Source organism: Phacochoerus africanus, chromosome 1 (genome assembly GCF_016906955.1).
Source record: "Phacochoerus africanus isolate WHEZ1 chromosome 1, ROS_Pafr_v1, whole genome shotgun sequence".
NCBI classification, from domain to species: Eukaryota; Metazoa; Chordata; class Mammalia; order Artiodactyla; family Suidae; genus Phacochoerus; species Phacochoerus africanus.
Window position 1 is genome coordinate 2641991 of NC_062544.1, and position 21954 is coordinate 2663944.

A 21954-nucleotide genomic window follows, 5' to 3' on the forward strand; every position below is an offset into this window, starting at 1 on the left:
TCTCTGTTGCCCGCCATCCCTGAGAGCCAGTGTCTATACACTGGGGAGCACAGGTGTGGGCAGAGGTGGTAAACCTGTTTGAAGAGCATCCTGCTGTCTATTGTCTGGGGCAAGACGGGACCTCTCCAAGCCTCTCTCTTATGAGAAAAGGAAGTTTTCAACGCTGCCCTTCCGCGGTTTTTATCACAATGGGATGAGCAGCTCCTGGGTGCCAGGCCCCCGGCAGGGTGTTTCAGGATCTCTGCTCTCAGTGATGTGCACACGACATTGTAAAGCTGGGTCCTTCGCCACTAGTTTACAGACCAGGCACAGAAGACCCAGTCTCAGTTGATGTGGGATGACCTTGGCCTCCACGTCCAAGGATGAGACAGAGAAGAGCCTCGCTGAAGCACATGGGAGCCGGCAGGACCTGGCCCCTGGGTGGGGGTCTGTGCCCCTAGAAAGGGGGAACGACAGACAAAGCACAAAACCTCAGACTTGAAAGGGGCTCCCACAAGCTCCAGGCTGGGGCGTGGCTGCCTCTAGTTTGCGGGATTTTACATCTTACAGCTTCACCACTAGAGGCAGAGGGGCTCGGGTCTCTGGCTGAACCCACATTTCTAAGAGGACAGAATCACCAGTCCAGCCTGGGCCCTGCACCCGCCTCTGCGAGACGCCTCTGGGAGACAGAATACACCAGAGGTGTGCAGAGTGGCACCCCTGGGTGGGACCCTGTCTCAGAAGCTGCTCTTTCCTTTGCCGACATCTCTCGGCACCAAAATGTCACCTGAAGCCAGGAGCCGAGGGCCACTAAGCACAGCCATCACTGTCCTCATCAAAACCTACGAGGGGATTTAACTGGCGTTCACCCAGACAATGAAAACAGTCTTTGAAAATGATTGAATTTACACTATGGAAAACAAAAAAAGATATACCATTTACTGGTCAGATAAAGTGTGATTAAATACAGCAAATGGTTTTCAGCGTTAACTTTCTAAACATTCTATCAAGGAATATTGATTCGCATCTCAGCTGGGTGCAGCCAAGGATGTCTTGGAATGAAGCAGCCTCCCCTGAGTCCTCCCTCTGCCGAGTTTTTATCCTGATGATAGAGGGTCTGGGCTTTTTGCAGCGGCCCCAAAGGGAAAACAAATGAAATATGGTGCACATCAACTCGAGTCTTAATTTTCTTTCTCAGAGTACATATGTTCTCTAAAAAGCCTGAGAAAATTGTATCTTTACCAGAATGGTTTATCTCTATATTATCTGCCCTTTTTTCTTTGTATAAAGGATGCTCCTTTCATCAGCAACAAGAAACAAAACTTGTGTTCTAAATGGTGGTCCTCTTAATGAAGCCTGCAAAGGGTAACTCTGGGTTTTCCTTAATGCACACTTGCAGTCTTTTGGGGTTGAAGATTCCTAGAGATAGAGGGTGTTGGGGAAGGGAGGTCCCATCACCCGTGTGGCTTGTCAGAGATCCAGAAACCATTTGGAGTAGAGAAATTGTCAAGCCAGTTCATTTGATATTCAGGTTACTGCAAGGTGTCAGTTCTAACTTATCAAGTGTATGACTTCTCAGCGGGTTCCATTCAATCGTAGCTCCAGCCTCTGTGACCATTGTCAGGAAGGGTACCTGTGCTTCAGGACTCCTGATGGCTAAGGGGGACGGGATTCTGGTGATGCTCTCAGATGGATCCAATAACCCTCAAGGCTTCCTATGAAGAGGGCATCATTCACCTGAGTGATAGAAGCGGCCATGAGCTGAGAGGTGAGGTCATCGGGGGCAGTGGAGACGGTACCACTGGAGGAGGGGAGCAGAGGGGTGGGGGTGGTCTCTCAGCCTCTACCTTGCAGGTGCTGACCGCTGTCTCTACCTGCTGCTGGGATGAAGGACTCGGTATTTGCCTAAGAAGGCTATAGAGAGGAACGCTCAGGAAATGGCGTCTGAAAACTCTACACTGTACTAGGAAAATATCTAGTACATGCTATTTTCATTCGCTGCACTAGAAAGAGGAGGAGAAGCAAAAGTCAAACTTTGTACAATCACCAGGAGCAACTGAACTTCCATACATGGCATGGCTCTGTTTGGCACATTCATAAAGTCATGCATTCTGAAACATATTTGACCCAGGGTTCAAAACTAGTAAATGGTATATCACAAATAGAAGTTCCCAAGCTAGCAGCTTCCATTGGAGGTGGAATTAGCCAAAGTCCCTTTTTAGCTATGTCATCTACCTACAATTTGGGGTGACTCTGAAGCCAGTGTATACAAATCGTATTCCTGATTCAATTGAGTTGCATCCCCTGTGTCTAATTTGTACAGCTGAGCATCCAGTACATGAAACATGCAAAGACGTTTTGTAGGAAATTTGCCCTTCACTGTATCGATTTCTATCAAAACTATCTAAAACTTTGCAGGCTTGACCTTTTCTTCTTTAAAGACAAAATATTCTCCCAAAGTGACAATGTTCAAATGTTACCATGTAGATAGGCCTTTGGTAGGGTAGGTGTCATCAGGAAATAATGGATGAGGGCATCCGCCCTGGGAAGCCAAAGGCAGCCCGTTGTCCGGGACGGTGATGGATAATCAGGTGGCCAAGGAGGAGACGTGTTCGCGCCCACAGCAGAGAGTCTCATGGCTCTGTTCCCACTGGGACCACGCTCCCCGTCTTCCCAATTCCTGGAAATCACCGTGCTCCTTGATCTGGCAAAAGCCTCCAAGGGTTGCGCTTTTTACTTAAATTTTCCAGGACTTTGCTTTATCAGCAGGATCACTGGTTTTCAGCCTTCCTTATGGATAAGACAACCTTAAACAGCAAGACAGAGTAAAGGTTAGAAACACTGGTGTGTGATGGTCTATGAGCGTCACTAAATCCTTTAGAAAGAGAGAGTCCTGGGTCTTCAGTATGCATTGTTATTCTGGCTTGTTTGAGCATTAAACACGCACTGAATATTTACAGGGCCGGGACGAACAAAAGGGAATATGGGAGAGCTACACTGGGACACCATCGGGCTATGAAAAATCAGTCACCAAGATAAATACTATTTTAATGGAAAATATTACAAATCAGAACTTACTGCAAAATATCCATGATGCATCGAATACAAATTGTAAACGAAGACAAGGTCATCACTGCTGAATTATTTCCCTGTACATGAGGCTCCAGTGTGGCTTGACATAGCCTGGCACCTTTGGGTGCAGTAAGAGGCACATTCTTGAGGACGAATTTGCCAGGACTGGGATTGTCTGGGTCCAAGTCACTGTCTCCCTTCAGTCATGGCAGAAAAAGAGAACAGAGCCAGAGAGGAGAAAAGGTGTCTCAAAAATACATATACTATGGATATAATTATATATTTATATCTACAGTTATTATATTGATGATTCTATTATTACTTCATATGATTATAACTTTTTATTATCTCATTATTATAGTGTAATAATCATATATAAGCAATTAATGATAAATTATTTTATCGTAGTAATAATTCATTTATTTGTAGTAAATATTGATTTATTAATAATATAATAATTGGCTATAAATCTATTATATAATACACATGTATGTAATATATGCATATGTATACACATACATAAATACAAACATACATATATGTGTCTACATATGTATTATTATATCAGTTATGTTTGTGTGTATATATATATACACACACACACACATACATATATAATTTTTTTTAGGGCCTTACCCATGGCATGTGGAATTTCCCACATAGGGGTTAAATTTGACCTATAGCTGCCTGCCACAGCCACAGCCACAACCATTTGGGATCCAAGTTGTGTCTGAGAACTGCACCACAGCTCAGGGCAATGCCAGATCCTTAACCAACTGAGCAAGGCCAGGGATTGAACCCCCATCCTCATGGATACTAGTCGGGTTCATTTCCACTGAGCCACGATGGGAACTCAATGTTATTATTTATTTTCATTTCTAGTACAATTCTGTTGGCAATCACTAGTCTATAGAAGTTTACGTGCAGTTTCTTTCAAATATCACATTGGCTTCTCCTGTCCTGAGCATCACAGCTTCTAGAAAACTTCCTGGCTAGGTCCCAACCACAACCCTGTAAATCAGGATGGATTCCCCGGGCCCTGAGGTCCACGTGCTCACAGGGCCACCCAGCCTGCCTGCAGACCCCCAGCCCACACAGCTCCAGGCAGTTGTCCAGGCAGACATAAGTGCCTGGGAATGTGCTAGAAGCGAGGTGAATCTTTACATCATGCAACAAGTATGGGAGCTGCCCTAAGAGGCAAGCATACGTGTTCTGAATGAGAAGCGGCATTACACTGTCCAAGGAATAAGAAGGGACGTGATTGGACCAAGGAGGGCAGCTCATGCGGAAGGTCCAGCCCTGGGATCATGTTGCAGGAGCGCTCAGGGCTGATCCAGGAGGAAAGAGGACCCGAGCTCTCAACACCCGGAGAAAACTGATTTACGAACCATCCCTGGGCCCCAGATGAGCTCTTTGTAGGAAAGCTCTAGTGCACTAGTGGAGCAAAAAGCACAGACCTCCCAGAAATGGGGCAGATGAGTTCTGTGTGTCAGAGAAGGTATCTCGTTGCCTGAACATTCCTAAAAGCCCAGAGAAGCCCCACTGGGGGGACCTGTCGAAAGATAAAAGGAGAGAGGCTCTGCGTCACGAGGAGAAGCACAGCAGGAGGAACAGGCTGCTCACATCGTGGTGCAGGTCGCAAGGGGGACACGGCAAAAGGACACAGTTCGGGAGGGAGACCCCAACATCCAGGCTTCTCATGGGAGCCTCATGCAACTAATGTTCTGTATCTGATAACTTTCAAACTTGCTCTGATGACACTCTTCTCTCCCGGGAAGGAGAGAGAGAATTGAAGGCACCCGTTAATCCAGAATTTGTACGAGCAGCAGTAACTGGCTGCTGGCTGAAGGGGAAGAGGCGGAAATCCTGGAGAGAAGCAGCTATCATCATCATGGGGTTTCCTGTGCCCTGAAGTCAGACCCCCACGGGCGAGATGCAGGCTCGCCAAGGGTGATTCCGCGGTCCTCAGAGGAGGATGAACAGGTTTAAAGGCTTTCAAAAGTATGTTGTGGTTACTTCTAAGAGGGCAAAGAGGGAGGGAGGCGGGGAGGGAGAGGGGACTCTGAGCATACAGAATGCGCTCTGATAAACTCATATTTCACAAGCACATATGGAAAAGATTAAAAGGAGGGTTTGTGCATAAGGCAAAATAAGAAAGTTAAGATTGAAGACTTTAAAAAATTTGACAGGAAAACAAATGCTTGGAATGACCTGCAGCTTTCAAAGTTGATAAAGACAGGAGTTTCCACTGTGCCACAGTGGAAACCAATCCAACTAGTATCCATGAGGATGCAGGTTCGATCTCTGGCCTTGCTCAGTGACTGGTGATTCAGTGTTGCTGTGAGCTGTGGTGTAGGTCACAGACACGGCTTGGATCCCAAGTTGCTGTGGCTGTGGTGTAGGCCGGCAGCTGAAGCTTGGATTTGACCCCTAGCCTGGGAACTTCCGTATGCCATGGGTGTGGTCCTTAAAAAAAAAAAAGTTGATTAAGACAAAACTTATGAAGGAATGAAACAGGTATAGATTTATAGTTTATAACAGTAGCCTGAGGTTGCTTCCATGTCTTGGCTATTGTAAATAGTGCTGCAATGAACACTGGGGTTTATGTAGCTTCTTGAATCATGTCCATCAACAGATGAATGGATAAAGAGGTGGTATATTGTATACTGTATATTTATACAATAGCATATTGCTCAGTCATAAAAGCAAATTAAATAATGCCCTTTGTAACAACATGGATGGACTTATCATACTAAGTGAAGTCAGACAAAGCAAATATCACACGACACCACTTATATGTGTAATGAAAGAATGATACAAATGAAATTACATGCAAAAGTTAAAAAGATCCACAGACATAGAAAAACTTACAGTTACCAATGGCAGACAGGTGGGAAGGGACAAATTAGGAGCCTGGAATTAACATATACACACCTCTACATATAAAATAGATCATCAACAAAGACCTACTGTATAGCGCATGGAACCAGGCTCAATATTTTGTAACAGCCTATGCCAAAAAACAATCTAAAAATCTACATAACTTAATAACTTTGCTGTATACCTGCAACTAACAAACCATAGTAAGTCAACGATAACGTTAATTAAATAATAATGAAATAAATTAATTATATATAAAAATCAAAGTAGTCTGAGGTGTTCTATGCTGGTATAAAGTTTTCTAGCCTTGACATATTGTATTATAATGAACTGAGAATTTCTAGATGAAGGTACCCGTCAAGATTAAGGAACAATAGAGATTCAAATATAGCTTTGATTGTCGAATAGAATATGAAAGTTTCACTAAAGCTGTGTACCGTTTCATCTGGCATGTATTCTAGGTCAAGGCAGTGTAGCCTCAGGATTGTCTTAACTAGTATTCATTCACTAATTATTGAGAATGCAACTCACTTGGAATATTTTTACCCAACTATGCAATTTCCTGTCATGGAATTAGTTATCATTCATTTATTTATTCATTCATTCGTTTATTGATTCACTAACAAATGATCATGTCTGTTATGTATCAGGCAGTGTGCACAGCAAAGAGAACTGAGTGGAGAACCAGAAATATGCAATTCCTGACTTCCCTGAACTTATGGTCAAAGGGAACGGACAAGATCAGGGGAGGCTGCACACTCTGCGCATCTTGGCTGCAGCAGGCATTGAACAGTCTCTCCTGGTGTGTTGCTATGGACACAGTGATGGAGGAGGTGGCAGGCATGGTTAGCTCGATCCCCTGGTAGAAAAAGTTTGCTCTTGGAGGGCCAACCTGAGTGTCAGCACTCATTTACACAAGAGCACAGACCACAGCCCCATCAGCATCGTGCTCAACAGAAAGCCAGAGCGAGGGCCAGGGTCAGCAACACGGTGGGAACCCTGAAGGACGCCCACTCCATGGGGGGAAGGATGACTCGAGCATCATGAGTGAGAAGCATTTCCGGTAAGTCTGTGTCCAGAACTGATGTGCCCACAGCCCTGAACATGCTCCAAGCTGGAGATTTTGGTTGACTGACCACCTTATCTTAAGAACTGGAAAACAGCAGCAGATGTGTTAGTTTTGCTGTCTGTGGAGACCAAGACCCAAACAAGTGTCAGTTTTAGGTTTTTTTCTTTCTTTCTTTCTTTTTTTTGTCTTTTCAGGGCCACTCCTATGGCATATGGACTTTCCCAGGCTAGGGGTTGAATTGGAGCTGCAGTTGCCAGGCTATGCCACTGACACAGCAACTCAGGATCTGAGCTCCATCTGTGACCTACACCACAGCTCACAGCAATGCTGGATCCTTAACCCACTGAGCAGGGCCAGGGATGGAACCTGCATTCTCGTGGATACTGTTCGGGTTCATTACCACTGAGCGACAATGGGAACTCCCCGTGTTGTGATCACTTTTCAAAACCTACTCCATTATGAATGCTACCTCTTGGGAAAAATGGAAAAGTAGATCCTTATAAACAGTATCCTCCATTAGAATGTTACACTGCAGAGATGAATTACATGTACATATATCTGTATATGCTCCAGCTACATGTGCATGTACATACACGTTCACACGTGCACGGGTGTACATGCATAGCCTTAAGACCATAACTTACACATTTAGCCATATGTTTTCCTCCTATTTTAAAGATGCAGCACTAGAAGAAACACTTTAGCTGCGTCACTGGAGTTCAAAGTATTTGAGGAAATGCTTTCAGAGATCTCAAATCAGTGGCAAGAATTTCTAATGAAACTTCAGAACAGAACATCTGGGGTCAGCTACCAAGAGAAAGATGGAAAATTGGCCTCCATCAGGGTGAAAAATATAATTTATATTTTATCAAGAGAGTCAAGAGATAGCATAGGAGCCCATCTGCCATGCAGACACCGAGCCCCTTTGCTGCCCAGGGATGCTGTGTGAGAATTCGCTGGGTCTCACTCCCTCACTCCAGAGCATGTCTGGCCCCTTGGGATGGGAGTCGAGCCTCACAGTGGGAGAGGCACAGGCCAGCATCTTCCCCTTCAGCTCAGCTCCTCACTTAAAAGATGCCTTAGAAGCATCAACTGTAAGAGCTGGAGGGGCTCAGAGAAGCCAATGACTTGGGTTTACTGATGAGACGCTTACCACGCCCTAAGGGGACGTGACTTGCCCGAGGACTATGGCTGGGCACTGAGAGTTCTGTGTTCTAAATCCAGAATGGCTGGGTTTTAGTCCTGAGTTCTTTTCACTAGACTAGCCAGGGAGGAAAGATATTTGCTCTCCAGCAATTTTAGATTTCAGCTACCGCTTCTCCTCCTGCGGGGTTGAACCCTCGCCCCCTCCCAGAGAGCTACTCCTCGATTCCTCAGCTAAAGAGGAGCCTGGGAACCTGGGATGTGTTTCTGCTTTTTGTTTGTCCTGTGTTTTTGGCTGATTGATCCAAAGGCACCATCCATTTGATCAACACAGAATATGACCAAATCTGCCGTTGCCCCTTTGTAAGTGTTTGCGTTGGATTTTTTTTTTCATTGTTGCTTTTATTCATTTCCACATAGGTGACCGGCCAGAGTATTTGTGTAGTTGCTGCGATGGGAGTTTCTGCCCTGGAAACCATCCACAGGGACCTTGTGGTTTACCAGGAGTTCACCTCCACGAGAGGACACGAGGGCCCCTGGAGAGGAGCCAGCGCTCCCTGCCCTGCCCTCAGCTCTGCTGCTGCAGATGTGTGGTCCCAGTACCATCTCAGGACGCAGTGACAGACGTGTCCCTAGCATGGTCTGTGGGCTGGCCCTCCCGCCATCTAGGGGTTCGCCATAAATAAAACGTCCTGTAAAAACATCTGCGAAATATATAAAATGTTAGCTTGTGTGAGCTCATCAATTGGATAATTGAGGGCAGAGCACATAGAAACACTTGAAAGTCTGAGTGATCCTCTTGGAAGATTTATACTGATTAAACAAACCAGATAACTTAAAAATTCCTTCTATAGCTCATAATTTTATATACAATCTAATTTCTTGAGATGCAAGAAAGTCTACTTATTGTGACAAGGATTTTGTGAGCTGAAAAGGGATATTTGATGGTAAGAAATGTTTGGAAGAGCTTAGTCAATAGTTTGTTGAAAGTCAAAGATTAATGGCATTTTTTTTAGAAAGAATTGGCTTGAACTTAGAAACGCCACTTTGTCAAAGCATCCGTTAATACGACGGTTTGACAAAGCTTTGGGGAAACTGCATCCAATGGTAGAGAAGAGAGGAAACTTGTACTCAGATGGCAAAGGAAGAGCTTTGGCATGGAGACCAATTAAAGGGGGAGGAGAGCTTTCAAGCCCCAAAGTGTTTAGTCTGGGTACTGATGTTTAGGCTCCACAGGGCCCAAGCAAACGTGTTTCCTCCAAGGGAATAAATCTTGGTAATGGCCTTCCCACCGGTGAACGAGACAGAGAATGTGAGAACCTCTGTTATTCATGGGGAGAAATGCCTGTCCTTTCTCATTTGCATATCTCGGCCTGACAAAGATGACTGACAGTGAAGGCATGAGGAAGAGGAAATCCGCGCAGGCAGGTGTGTGGGTCCTTCACACCCTTGGTCGTGGACAGCAGGGCACAGGTCCCCCATGGGCACAGTGACAAGGACAGCACAGCTTCTTTCGCTAAGCAACTCAGGGCCTAGGTCGCACCTCCTTCCTTCGCCTTCCCTTTTCCCATGACCCTGAGGATGTGTCTTCCCGGTTCAGAGGGAAGAGAAATCAATTCTTAAAGGGCGGTAAAATGTCAGACGTCATCCGTTCCTCCTGAGACACAGTTGCTTGTTCCATAAAAACACCTCTACAGAAGGCTGTGTACAAATAGCCCTGGGTAATAGGCTGATCCCAGACTCTTCCTTTCCTGAAACAAATTTCTGATGCCTGAGGTTCCCACTGCAATTTGGGCTTTCTTTTTAACAAAGCAAATAAGAATGTGGACTAATCTTGAATCGGTCTTAGTGCATCCGGGTAAAGTATTTAAATGTGCAATTCACACCCACAGCTCCTTGCCTCTCAGAGATGAAGGAACTGGAAATCCACCAGTAAATTGAGTCAACAGATGTTTACCAGGTGCCAGCTGTGAGCCAGACCCCGCGCTGCTGCCCAACCAACTCTTCCATGGCACGACAGGCAATTATAGAACACAGCGCACCCACCTTGCCTCCCAGGGGCACGTGGGACCATGAACTCCAGAGCTAAGCTTCCTGTCATCAAACCCAGGCTCTTCCATCTGCCACTGCGCGACTCTGTCAAGTCATATAATGTCTCTTCCTCAGTTTCCTCCTCTATATACCGGGGTTAAGAGCAGAGTCTGGGGAGGAAAGCACAGGGATGCAGGGCTGCCTAGCAGGGTATCTGCGTCGTGAAACCCAGGCATTTATCAACATCCTGACCTGAAAGGAGGGAGGGAGGAAGAGAAGTGACAATTCCTAAAGAAGTTAGGGTGTGAGCTGTGCCCTAACAGGGGAGCAGGGGTGAGCCCGTGCGGGGTGAGGGGGGCGGGGGGGGGCGGTGAGGGGCAGGAGGAGGGTGAAAAGCCAGGCTCGGTTCACGCGTGGGACGGAAGGGCGTGCAACTCCATCACTGCGGGCACGGCAGGAGGGCGGGGCTGAGACGGGCAGGCCGAGAGGGGCGGGGCTTCTGAGGACCCTGCCCGCCCCCCCCGCCCCAACTCTACCCTCCAGGGCCTGGGTCCTCAAGCTGATGGAGGAAAAAGGCCCCGTCCACAACGCCAAGAACTGTAAGTCCTTTAAGGAGCGAGTCTTCCTTCGAAGGTCTGTTCGCTGAGAGTAAATGGTAACGGTGACAGTCCACCAGGACCCCGACCCGCCCTTGAAATCCGCAGTGAGTAAGTACCAACGCATCCCTCCCTAATGCCCATGTTGCATATTTTGCAAAGGTGGAGCTGACACACTTTCACACAGGGTCACACGGCTCCTGGAATGACATGAAGTTTCCCCAAGGAGCTTGCTTTGGAGATACAGAGGTGAGGAGGGATTTGAACCAGAGGCGCAAGGCGTGGCAGGTGTGTGTGTGTGTGTGTGTGTGATGTTTGACATGAACGACCCCGGCTGCTGGGGCCAAGCTCCGTGAGGACCGCCCCTGGGAGGATTTGAAGACCCAGCGGGGGTGAGGGGAATCCTGCCGGACGTCGCTGCGCAGAGCTTGGAGGAGGGGAGCAAGGGAGTGGCCAGAGGGGAGATGTGACATCTCCAAGCCCACCAGGTGACTTCTTACCCCAGTCCCAATGTGCTCTTCCAGACTCCCAGGAATACAGGCATCTCTCAAGTGCTGTCCGCCTGGGAGAAGGTTTCCCAGGGCCCCCCACAAACACTGTCACTCTGCCCTGCCCCCCAACCCCACTCCCCGCCCTGCCTTCCCTTGGGCCCCTTTTCTGAGTCTGAGATAACCTGCCTGCGGCTTGGTATTCCGTTCCTCGCCCGCCTCGCCCACCGCAGCGCGCGGGCAGGTGGCGTTTTTGTCCTTCTTGTTCACAGGTGTGATGGCCGCAGACTCTCATGCTGAATCCCCAACCCCAGGAGTTCCCATTGTGGTTCAGTGGGTTAAGCACCTGACATAGTATCCATGAGGGTGCTGGTTCGATCCCTGGCCTCGCTCAGTGGTTAAGGATCTGGCGTTACGGCAAGCTGCGGTATAGGTCACTGAGGCAGCTCAGATCCAGTATTGCTGTGGTTGTGGCTATGGCTTAGGCTCCAGCTGCAGCTCCAATTTGACCCCTAGCCTGGGAACTTCCTTACGCTGCAGGCGTTGCCTAAAAAAAACAAACAAACAAACAAACAAAAACAACCTGTAACCCCCCAGGACCTCAGAATGTGGCTGTGTTGGGAGATGGGCTCTGTGCAGAGGTAAGCAGGGCGAAGCAAGGTCATTAAGGTGGCCCCAGTGCACCCTAACCAGGGTCCCTGTAGGAAGAGGTGGTCAGGACGTGGACAGGCACAGAGGGATGACCACGTGAGGACACAGGGAGGAGAGAGCCGTCCACACGCCCAGGAGAGAGGCCGCGGAGGAAATCAATCCTGCTGGCACTTGGATCTCAGGACTCCAGCCTCCAGAACTGTGAGAAAACAGACTTATGCTGTTGAAGCTGCCCACTGTATACAGGTGACTAATACAACTTCCTGTTGCTGACGCCTAGAACGGTGCCCAGGGCATGGCAGGTACTGAGTAAATACTCATTGAGTGCATGGCTGACTGGCTGGCTGGCTGGCTGGGTGAATGCAAAGACCACTGTGCCATGTCTTGAGGACCCTGGTACCCACCTCCTGCTTCCCAGAGTCCTCCCAAACCCATCACTCACTCTAGAATATTCTTCTCCTCTGGAACCTGAGTCATCCATCCACCCCCACCTCTGATGGGCAGGATCTGACCCCCTCCCGTGATTGAAGTGCCAGCCAGCATGTGACAAGATGCTCCTGGCAGGACTGTGGGCTGGGGAGGGAGAGGCCACCGCAGAGCTTTCAGGTGGGGCCCTGACCCCACTGGGCCCTGGGGATTGAGGTGGGGGGTTGGAGAGAGCTGCACTCAGAATCGGGGCTCCTGTCCTGGGCAGCAGCCAGTTTCTGTGCAACGACAGCTGGTGGCCAGGCCTGGAGACTCCCAAACGCTGGGTCCTGCTGGATGTTGGGTGGGCAGGGGGCCCTCTGAAGAGGCGGCAGGTGCTGTGAAAACCAGCTGAAAAGCACACAGAAGGGGGCTGGCCTGTGTGCGATAAGCTAGGAGATGGGTCCCCAGGGACCATTGTTGGCTGCCCTCCAAGGTCCCTGGAGTCCTGCCATCTGCTCCCAGGCTCCCTGCATGCCTGGGCTTCGAACAAAATCTACCCAGACAGGGTGTGTCTCCTTCACTGCAGGGCAAATTCTTCAGGTGGGCCTGCGCCTGACGCATCCTGTTCTTTCTAGCAGGCACAAGGAGCCTGGAGCAGGGACGGAGGTCGGGCTGCACATTTGCCTGAACCGAATAAACATGGGCTGTTGATCCACTGAGATCTTCCTTCTGCGAATTGAAATCCCAGGATTTCTCAGGGGCCCGTGCCGTGCACGCCTTTATAACCTACACTTTCTTGGTAAATAGTCCCATTGCAAATGTTGTTGGGAAAGTTCCAGAAACAAGGACAAGACTTCACTTATTTCACAAGGAAATGGGTCAGAATGAAAAAGCTAATGGAGGATAAAACGAAGAAGGGTACGCATGGGACATGTTTGCTTCTAAAATCTAATGGTAAATCATCTTAGTGCACTGCGGTGCTGCTGGCATTTCAGTTTGACAAAAATCTGAAGTCTTTGAAAATATGGATGTGCTTGAAGGATATCAACAAAAGTGGAGAGCCTGGCTCATAAGAGACAACAGAGGTTTGGGCTTTTTTATTTCTTTTTTTTTTCTTGTTATGGTTGCACCTGCGGTATATGGAAGTCCCCAGGCTAGGAGTCCAGTCAGAGCTGCAGCTGCCGGTCTACACCGCAGCCATAGCAACAGCAGATCCAAGCTGAGTCTTACTAAAATAGGAATCTGTCCATAGCCACACATATACACTATTGGTAAATCTATTCCTGCCTCACTTGCTAGTGTGTAAAACATAGGACAGAGACCAGACATGGGTCACGCACTTTGGGACAAATGGGAGGGGAACCTTCTCCTTTGTCCACTGCACGGAGCCCAGGACCCAGGTTATTAACCCACTGACCCTCTCAGGACTGGAGCCACACAACCCCTGCAAAGAAGCCACCAGGAAGGGGTGATGGAGCAGAAGTGTCAGCCCAGGGGCCATCACAATTTACACCAACACGGAGCAGCCTCTGGATGGGTGACTTGACCAATTGTTTATAGATTACATAGTATCTGCTGGGGAAGCAGCCACTGCCCAGGCTCATTCTGCTGTGGGGCGTCTGCTTCTCCATCCTCTAGAATGTTCTGCGTGCCCTCTTACCCCCAACCGTGTTTCTCAAGTCCCTGGAGACCATCGGAGTCCCCAGAATCCATCCAAGAACTAGGCTTTGCTTAGTTACCCAGGACAGGTTTCTGTGGTTTCCAGTCAAGATGTCCAACCAATAAATACGGTAGGTGAAGAGCTGTAAAAATGTCTGTCATCTTAAAATAGCGTCCTCCCGGGAATCACTGTAAACAAGGGCTTCCGGTACCCACCTCCTTGCCCAGGGCTCCTCTTCCTCCTCACCTCGTCCTGGGAGCAGGAAAGAGCTGCCCTTAGCTCACTGGTGACCTCATGATGGGCCTTTCAATCTCCTGAGAATGCATAGCTACTTTCAAGCTTTATCTTGATGGGTCCGAGCAGGAGTCTCTCCTTAGACTTCGGGTCCAGCATCATGCTCTTCCACCCACAGTGTGCTGTGTGTGTCCTTGCGCCACGGTCACTTTTGCTCCTAGTCCAGGACTTTTTCAGACCAGCTAAATAGTCTTTGGGTTCCGAGTTACAGAAACACCCCACAGATGAGCTGAAGAGGGAAGTGCTGTGGGGTGGGGGAGGCACATTTGGTCTCAAAAAGGAAAAATCCACAGGAGGGATGGGCTTGATCACAGCATGATGCCGCCGAAGTCCCAACAGGGCCATGAGACCTGGCCCTTTTCCTGCCCCACCCCCAGGTCTACACCGCAGGCATCCACCTCTCAGGCAGCAATGGGGTGCAAGCCCCCCCCCCAGGGGGGGGGCTGCAGGGGGTGGGGCTGGGGGGGGGCTGCTTGCTTGCCCGTCTCAGAAGGACATTTCATGAGAGGGAGGGAATTATAATAATTATAACGATAACGACAGTAGCTCAAACATGGTGGTTAATACTTTGTGCAGGGGCCTATAACAATTTATTCTCTCTTTAAATAGTATTTAAGCATTACGAAACAATTTCACCCTTTAAGAAAAATCGACCGTTAGTGAATCATAAACAGGTGTCTTTCTGTTATTTGCTAATGAGTTTGGTCCGATTTCAGGAAAATACTGGGGACGAGGGAAGTTCTGGAAGAAAAGGACTTGCTGGTTTGGCTCTTGCTTTTGGTCTCATTTTACCCGGTGTGTTGAAAGCAGGCAGCTTGGGTTTTGCATCACAACTGAGTCTTTTAATTTTTCTTTTCGGTCCCGAGGCTTTTCAAGATCTTTGGTAAAATGTCACCTTTTCAGTACGTAACACACTTGCCCCTGCAGAAAGAAGGCCATTGCGCGGTGTGTCCTGAGACCGTCTTGGTCTGTGCGGTCATTCTTCCTGCCCCCCCGAGGACAAAGAACTCAACAGGGGCCACGGTTCTGTGTCACCTCACGGTCCTGGCCCATCCGCGATCCTCTCAATGACGCTCTGAGTCTGGATGGGCCTGCGTGTACCCGAGACTCTCCTCACATGTGGGTCCGGAATCCGGGCTGCAGAGTTCAGGACCCAGCTGGCAGGGCTGCCGCGTGGTCGCCGAGCAGCCTGTGACTCAGAGCGCGGCTCAGGGGCCACGCCGGGCACGCTCCTCTGCGAGGCAGAAAGGTATGACCTGTCTGCCCTTGGATTTTAAAACACGCCAGAGGCCTGCGGACAAGCACCACGTTTCTCAGCACATCTTGGGTTTCAGCGAGCAAAGATGGGAGGCCGCCTTCAGCATCAGCCGGGCGGTGGGTCCTCTGGCGAGCGACCCTCCCCCAGGGCCCCTTTTTGCAGTGAGGGCACAGGTCAAGCTTCCAATTATCACCTGCTCCTTTGGAAGGAATCGCAGTTTCATGGTGGGTGCTGTGACGACAACAGCCAACACCCCTGCATGTTATTTCTCAGGGCCTTTGCTTCGTTCGCTGGCAGTCCTGTGTTCACACACTGCTGGCGGTTGACCCTAAAGCATCTGTGCGAATCACCAAAGAAAGGCTCCCTCGTTGGGTGCCGTGGTCTGCAGACGCTCGGGGAGAAGCTTCCAACAGAAACGCTCAGTCCCCAGACAGCGTATCTTTATAGGTTTTGCAGACTAGAGCCAAGTTAGACCCAACGGGGTTTTCTTGGTTTTGCTTTGTTTTTTTCTTTTTAAGGCTGTACCTGCAGCACATGGAGGTTCCCAGGCTAGGGGTCCAGTTGGAGCTACAGCTGCCGGCCGACACCAGAGCCACAGCAACAGCAACGTGGCATCCAAGCTGAATGTGCGACCTAGCCCACAGCTCATGGCAACACCAGATCCTTAACCCATTGAGTGAGGCCGGGGATCCAACCTGCATCCTCATGGCTACGAGTCCAGTTCTGAGCCCACTGAGCCACAGCGGGAGCTCCCTGAACAGGTTTAATGGGATAAGTGTTGTCACAGCCTAGGAAGCTCTTCAAAAGCTGAAAGAATAAAATCAACAAAACTGCTTTCGAAAACAAGGCCGTTTCCTGCCTAAACGAGGAAGCTCGGCTACCGTGAAGCTGCCTCGCCAGAAGCCAGTCGGTGCACCCCTCTGCTGATCGAAGGACCATCTTTGCACGCCTGGATTGAACCACAGGTGCCCATGTCCCGTGAGCTTTGTCCACTGGGGGGAGGACCCCCAGCAGGTGTGCAGCTTCCGAGGCAGCTGGTCTGCTGAAGGGGAATGGATACGCGTCTGTGTAAAACTGAGTCCCTTCCCTGCACAGCAAAATGATCACGCCGCTGTCAATCAACTATACGTCAACAAAACTTCAAACCATGGAAGAAAAAGAAATCAAGGAAAGAAAAATAATTACACGTCCCAATAGGAGGATGCTTTGCCCTCATTCCTGCTGGAGAGAGCCCTCTTTTCACTCCAAAATCTTTCTCCTTCCCCTTCATTCAGTTTCCAGGGTAAAGAGAAGCGGGCGAACTGACTGGGCATCACGCTCTCTTCACAGCCCACTTAACGGTCCGTGTTCATCGGGAATTGGTTCCTGGTCACTACAGGCAAAAAAGTTGTTTACCCTTTGTCTCCAGTGGCAAAAACTCGGGTGCATCTCTGTCGTGGCCTTCCACACCCTGCAGTGTAAGCGCACGGGTGCCCGTGTCTCCTCCCTAAGGAGGCTAGCAGCCGCCACACGGCAGGGCCTGTGGTTTGTTTGGCTACATATGAAATTACTCACAAAATTCCTACAGCATGGTGGAGTCTATATGTAGTTGCAGGATTAATTTTCTTTTTTAAAATTTGTTAAAGTTTTATCGAAGTGGAGCCGATCCACAAAACTGTGACAATTTCTGCCAAACACCGAAGTGATTCAGTCGCACACAGACACACATCCATCCTCTTTCGGCTTCTTTCCCCACATAGGTGATCACAGAACACGCGTAGACTTCTCTGCGCTCCACAGCAGGTCCCCGTTGGCCAGTCACTCCGCAGACCTCAGTGTGCGTCTGCCCATCCCAAGCACCAAGTGCGTGCCCCCCGCCACCTGTCCCCTTTGGCAGAACCGTAAGTTTTTCAAAGTCTGTGAGTCTGTTTTCCGTTCTGCAAAAGAGTTCATTTGTGGGCCACTGGTTTTCTTATTTCACTAAATTCAACTGATGACGCCTAATACTTACGGTCAATTTAGACATTCTATCTGAACACCTATGCAGCATTTATGTCTATCAATTACTCATCTCTAAAAGTGTGAGACGCAAAGACAGCTTCTCAGGTTCTCTAGATGACGAAACAAAGTCCCAGACACATCTTCCCTGGACTGTGTGACCAGTTTGGTGGGGAGAAAAAGATTTTGATTTGAGGCATTTAAACCTACTGAACTGTTTTCTTGGTGATAGCAACTAAGAAGTCACCTTCCATAGTTAATATAAAATATTGTGTATTATTAACATCACAGAGTCAAAAGTTATCCTAAACATTAACCTTCCAACCAGGGAGGGTCAGCTGCTTGTGGTCTGACATCCTGGGTCAAGCCTGACCTGCAAGAGCTTCTGGGTTCTGCACCCAGAGATAGGATGCCTGGGCCATGGTGTGCACATGTGGTCCTTTTTATTAGATCATGTAAAACCATTCCAATGTGGTTGTTGTTTAACGCATCTGTCCTTCTCCCTTCTTTCCATCCTCCATTCTCTCTTTTTCTCCTCCTTCTTGACCCTGTTAATATTTTTAATATGCTCTTTTATAAAGTAGGTTAGTTTCAGATTTTTAGCCACCACCACAGAGAGGCAGCCACATTGGTTTCATTTAAGGTTTACTCTGTGCCAGCGAGGGGGCTGGGTGACTGAGACTCCATACCTGCTACTCTCCTGTCAGGTGGGTACTACTAAGACACCGCTTTTCAGGGGAATTTGGAGAACAGAGAAGTTAAGTAGTGTGTCAAGGACACACAGCAAGACAGAGGCAGAGCTGTGCGGAGCACATTCCTTCTGGAAGATTTTGGAAATGGTTCTAAGCAAAGGGGCTGCTTCTTCCTGCGTTGCAGGTGAACTTAGCCTGCTCTATGCTGGGTGGCGAGCCTCAGGCGACTACAGCAGCCGATAATGGGGAGGGATGGGGGGGCAGGATTCAGAGAGAATTTTAGGGAATTTCTTTCCTGAATTTTTGGACACATGAATTCCAGAAGGAAGAGGCCATTGCTAGCTAACATCCTAACATCTTGGAGAGGGGACAAAAGCAGTGCATTTCACATCCATCGTGCAGCTGTGAGCCTTATCACTTAATGGACAATTCCCCGTGCCCTTTCGTGGATGACCTGGGGCTCTTCTGTGCACGTTAGAGGGTTTTGGACTCTAACCCTGTGTAGGCTGTGTGATTTTGGACTGGAGGATGGGTTTAGGGCGTAGTTGAAATGGGTGCGTGGAATAAGCCACGCAACATAACGTGTGAGAAAAGAGAGGCTGGGTTTCACCTGCACAGGTCCAAGGCTAGTCCGGGGATCTCGTGGTCAGACCTCAACTTTCACCTCTTCTGAGGTGTGTCTTTTACCACCCTGTCTAGGAACCTATCCTGGCGCACGAGGGATTCCACGATAAGAAATATTCACATTTGAGTAATGCCAGGGAATGTAGTTGAGTTGGAGAAGTTTCCGGAATGTCAACAATTGTTCCAAGTTTAACTCCATTGGAAATATTAGCCAGGGCTTTCTGTGTCTCACAGATAATTCTTCTGGTTCCAGAATTGATTGTGTGATGTGAAGATTTAGATACCCTCGAGTCCAAATTGCAGAAAATCTTAATGAGATGTCTTCTGTGTATAACGGTTGTTGCTTGTTTCAGGCCTCTTAGCCTAGGGATTCCTACTTCCTAAACTTTGGACTTGGGACCTAGTAAAAGAAACAATTCATTTTAAGCATTGCTTTGGAAAATTTCTGCTTGGGTCCTTTGACCAGACTCAGACTTGTATAAAAACTCCTTTTCTTCCTCTGTCTCTGTCACGTGGGCCTCCCTTTGTAGGTCCTTTTAGTTTTCAAATCGCCTTCATGGGCTTCATTTCATTTTTTTTTTTTCAGAGAATATTTTTAAAGTACCAACAAAATTCAAAAAATGAGATTACACATAGCCTTATATCCACCATTCAGAATTAATGATATTGTATTATATCATTTGTCTAAATCTTTTAAGAAAAAAGATGCATTGAAAGATAGAAACCAGCATTCCCACTGTGGCTCAGTGGGTTAAGAACCCAACGAGTATCCATGAGGATGCAGGTTTGATCCCTGGCTCTCGCATTGGGTTAAGGATCCTGAGTTGCCGCAAGCTGTGACGCAGGTGACAGATGCTGTTCAGATCTGGTGTTGCTGTGGCTGTGGTGTAGGCCGGCAGCTGCAGCTCTGATTTGACCCCTAGCCTGGGAACCTCCATGTGCTGCAGGTGCAGCCTTAAAAAGAAAAAAAATAAATAAAGAGAGAAACCAACAGGCAAGAGTGCCTCACTTTTTCTGCAAGGGGTTGAGGAATGGGAGGAGGGACCAGAGAACTAAAGGAAGAGAAAAGCTGAGCTTTGATGGACAAGCGGGCACATCTGCATATTCCCTTTTCTCCTTTCATCCTAACTCGGACATGGACACATCACTGTAGAAGTTTTAAACCAGGCCAGGGGGGCAGTGGGCCCTTGGGAGTCATGAGTGTGGTGGCAGCTTTGGGGCAGAGCTCAGCCGTCTGATGCAGTCATCGCTGGTCCCCAAGAGCTGGAAGGTCACAGCTTAGGTGGGTCTGAAGAGAATCACCCACACCTCAGACTGGATTTATTGTTTCTGACTTTTCTTTATTCTCAGCAGTCAGGATTTCCTTGACGGCATCCCACCTGGAGAATATGCTGCAGAGACCGGGCCCCCCTTCCCCAGGACACCTTCAGATCAGCCCGCGGAAGGATAGCTGTGTCCAGGGCGGAAAGGATGCTGAGACGTGGGTGGCCGGTAGAAGCCCTCAGCGACGGCGGGGGGTGTCGGTGGGAGGCGCCACAGTTGAAGGTGTGACGTGCTGTCCTCCTAGACGTGACGCCCCTTTTCCCCACCAAGAAAAGAAAGGGGCGGGGGGCTCGCAGCCTCCTTGGAGAGACAGCTCGCTGCTCAGGTGGGTTGCAGACCCAGCCTTCCTTGGAAGGCAGCTAAGTTTGATGGCAAACGAAGGTGACAGATTTGTGGATTTGAGCCTACATCCATGTGCTCTTGTCACCTCAGTGAGCTGTCGTTTTTGAGATCACAGTGGCCCTAAGAAGGGGTAGGAAGGAGGGGGCTGGCTTTCTGGGACCCCCCTGGCTCAGCCTTAACCAGGGGGCACAAGTTTCAGCTCCTGATCCAACCCCAGACTATGCTGCAAACACCCATCTCCCACCTCCTCCTGCAGCCACTGGCTCTAAGGAAAACAGCAACGGCAAAGGAAAGGAAAGGCGCCTGTGGGGAAAATACAAACTGAAACCCCGCAAGGCCGGGCTTCCACAGGGAGGCAGGTTTAGCCGAGCTTCGCGTGCTGCTCTCGCGTTTGCCTGTGGCTGGCTGACCTGCCATCTCAGCCCATTACTGATTTTTGTGGTTCATCTAAACACCAAAAATGTTTCTCTATTTCCTCAAAATTCACATGAGTAATTGAAATCTGCCCTACTGTTTTTTTTTTTTTTTTTTTACTTTTTGGGGAGTGCAGCCCAGCAGCCCATCTGTTGTGGAAACTTTTGAAAGACACGGAAGGTACATTACTCTGAGCCAAAGGATTGCTCTTGGAATTTCAAACTGTTCTCAGTCTTTCATCCTTTCTTCCCGGCCTCCCCTGTCCCCATGTTGGGACCAGATGCCCCAGAGACACACAGAAACTCTTCCCCCCCCCCACCGCCCCGTGCTTCCCGTTGCGGCCAATGAAACGCTTTGGTGACCCATGGAGTTTCTGCCTAGGAAGATTCCAAACTATTTGATAAAATAAAATAAAATAAAAGGGAAACTGTCAGATGGTGGGTTTGATTATTCCACGATGCGTCCAGAGATGGGCCGAGAGAGATGCCATAAACAAGGTTTAAGTGGGAACTCAGCCCACCCTTCACTACTGGCCCCATGACCAGGACTCGGGGCCCACGACCAGCAGCACGCGTCTCCCAGGGCGTGTTTCCCTCCTTCTCACCCAGCCTTGCTTTTTCCTTTTTCTTTTCTTTCTTTCTTTTTCTTTTTTTTTCTTTTTTGCTTTTTAGGGCCACACCTATGGCATGTGGAAGTTCCTAGGCTAGGGGTCCAATTGGAGCCACAGGCACAGCAATGCCAGGTCTGAGCCGCATCAGTGACCTACACGGTAGCTGGAGGCAGTGCTGGATCCTTAACCCACTGAGTGAGGCCAGGGATTGAACTCACATCTCATGGGCACTCTATCAGGTCCTTAACTCGCTGAGACGCAATGGGAGCTCTGGAGATGCTTTGATTGCAAAGCAGTTCACAGAGCAGGGGCTGCCCCTGACAAGGATGGCAGAGGTACAGTCACTGTCCCTGATGAAAACCAACTTATGGTGTGACTTGAAAACATGTCTGCGTCGCACATTTTTCTTAGGTAAAAGGCTTCACTTGGTTGTGTGTAAAGCG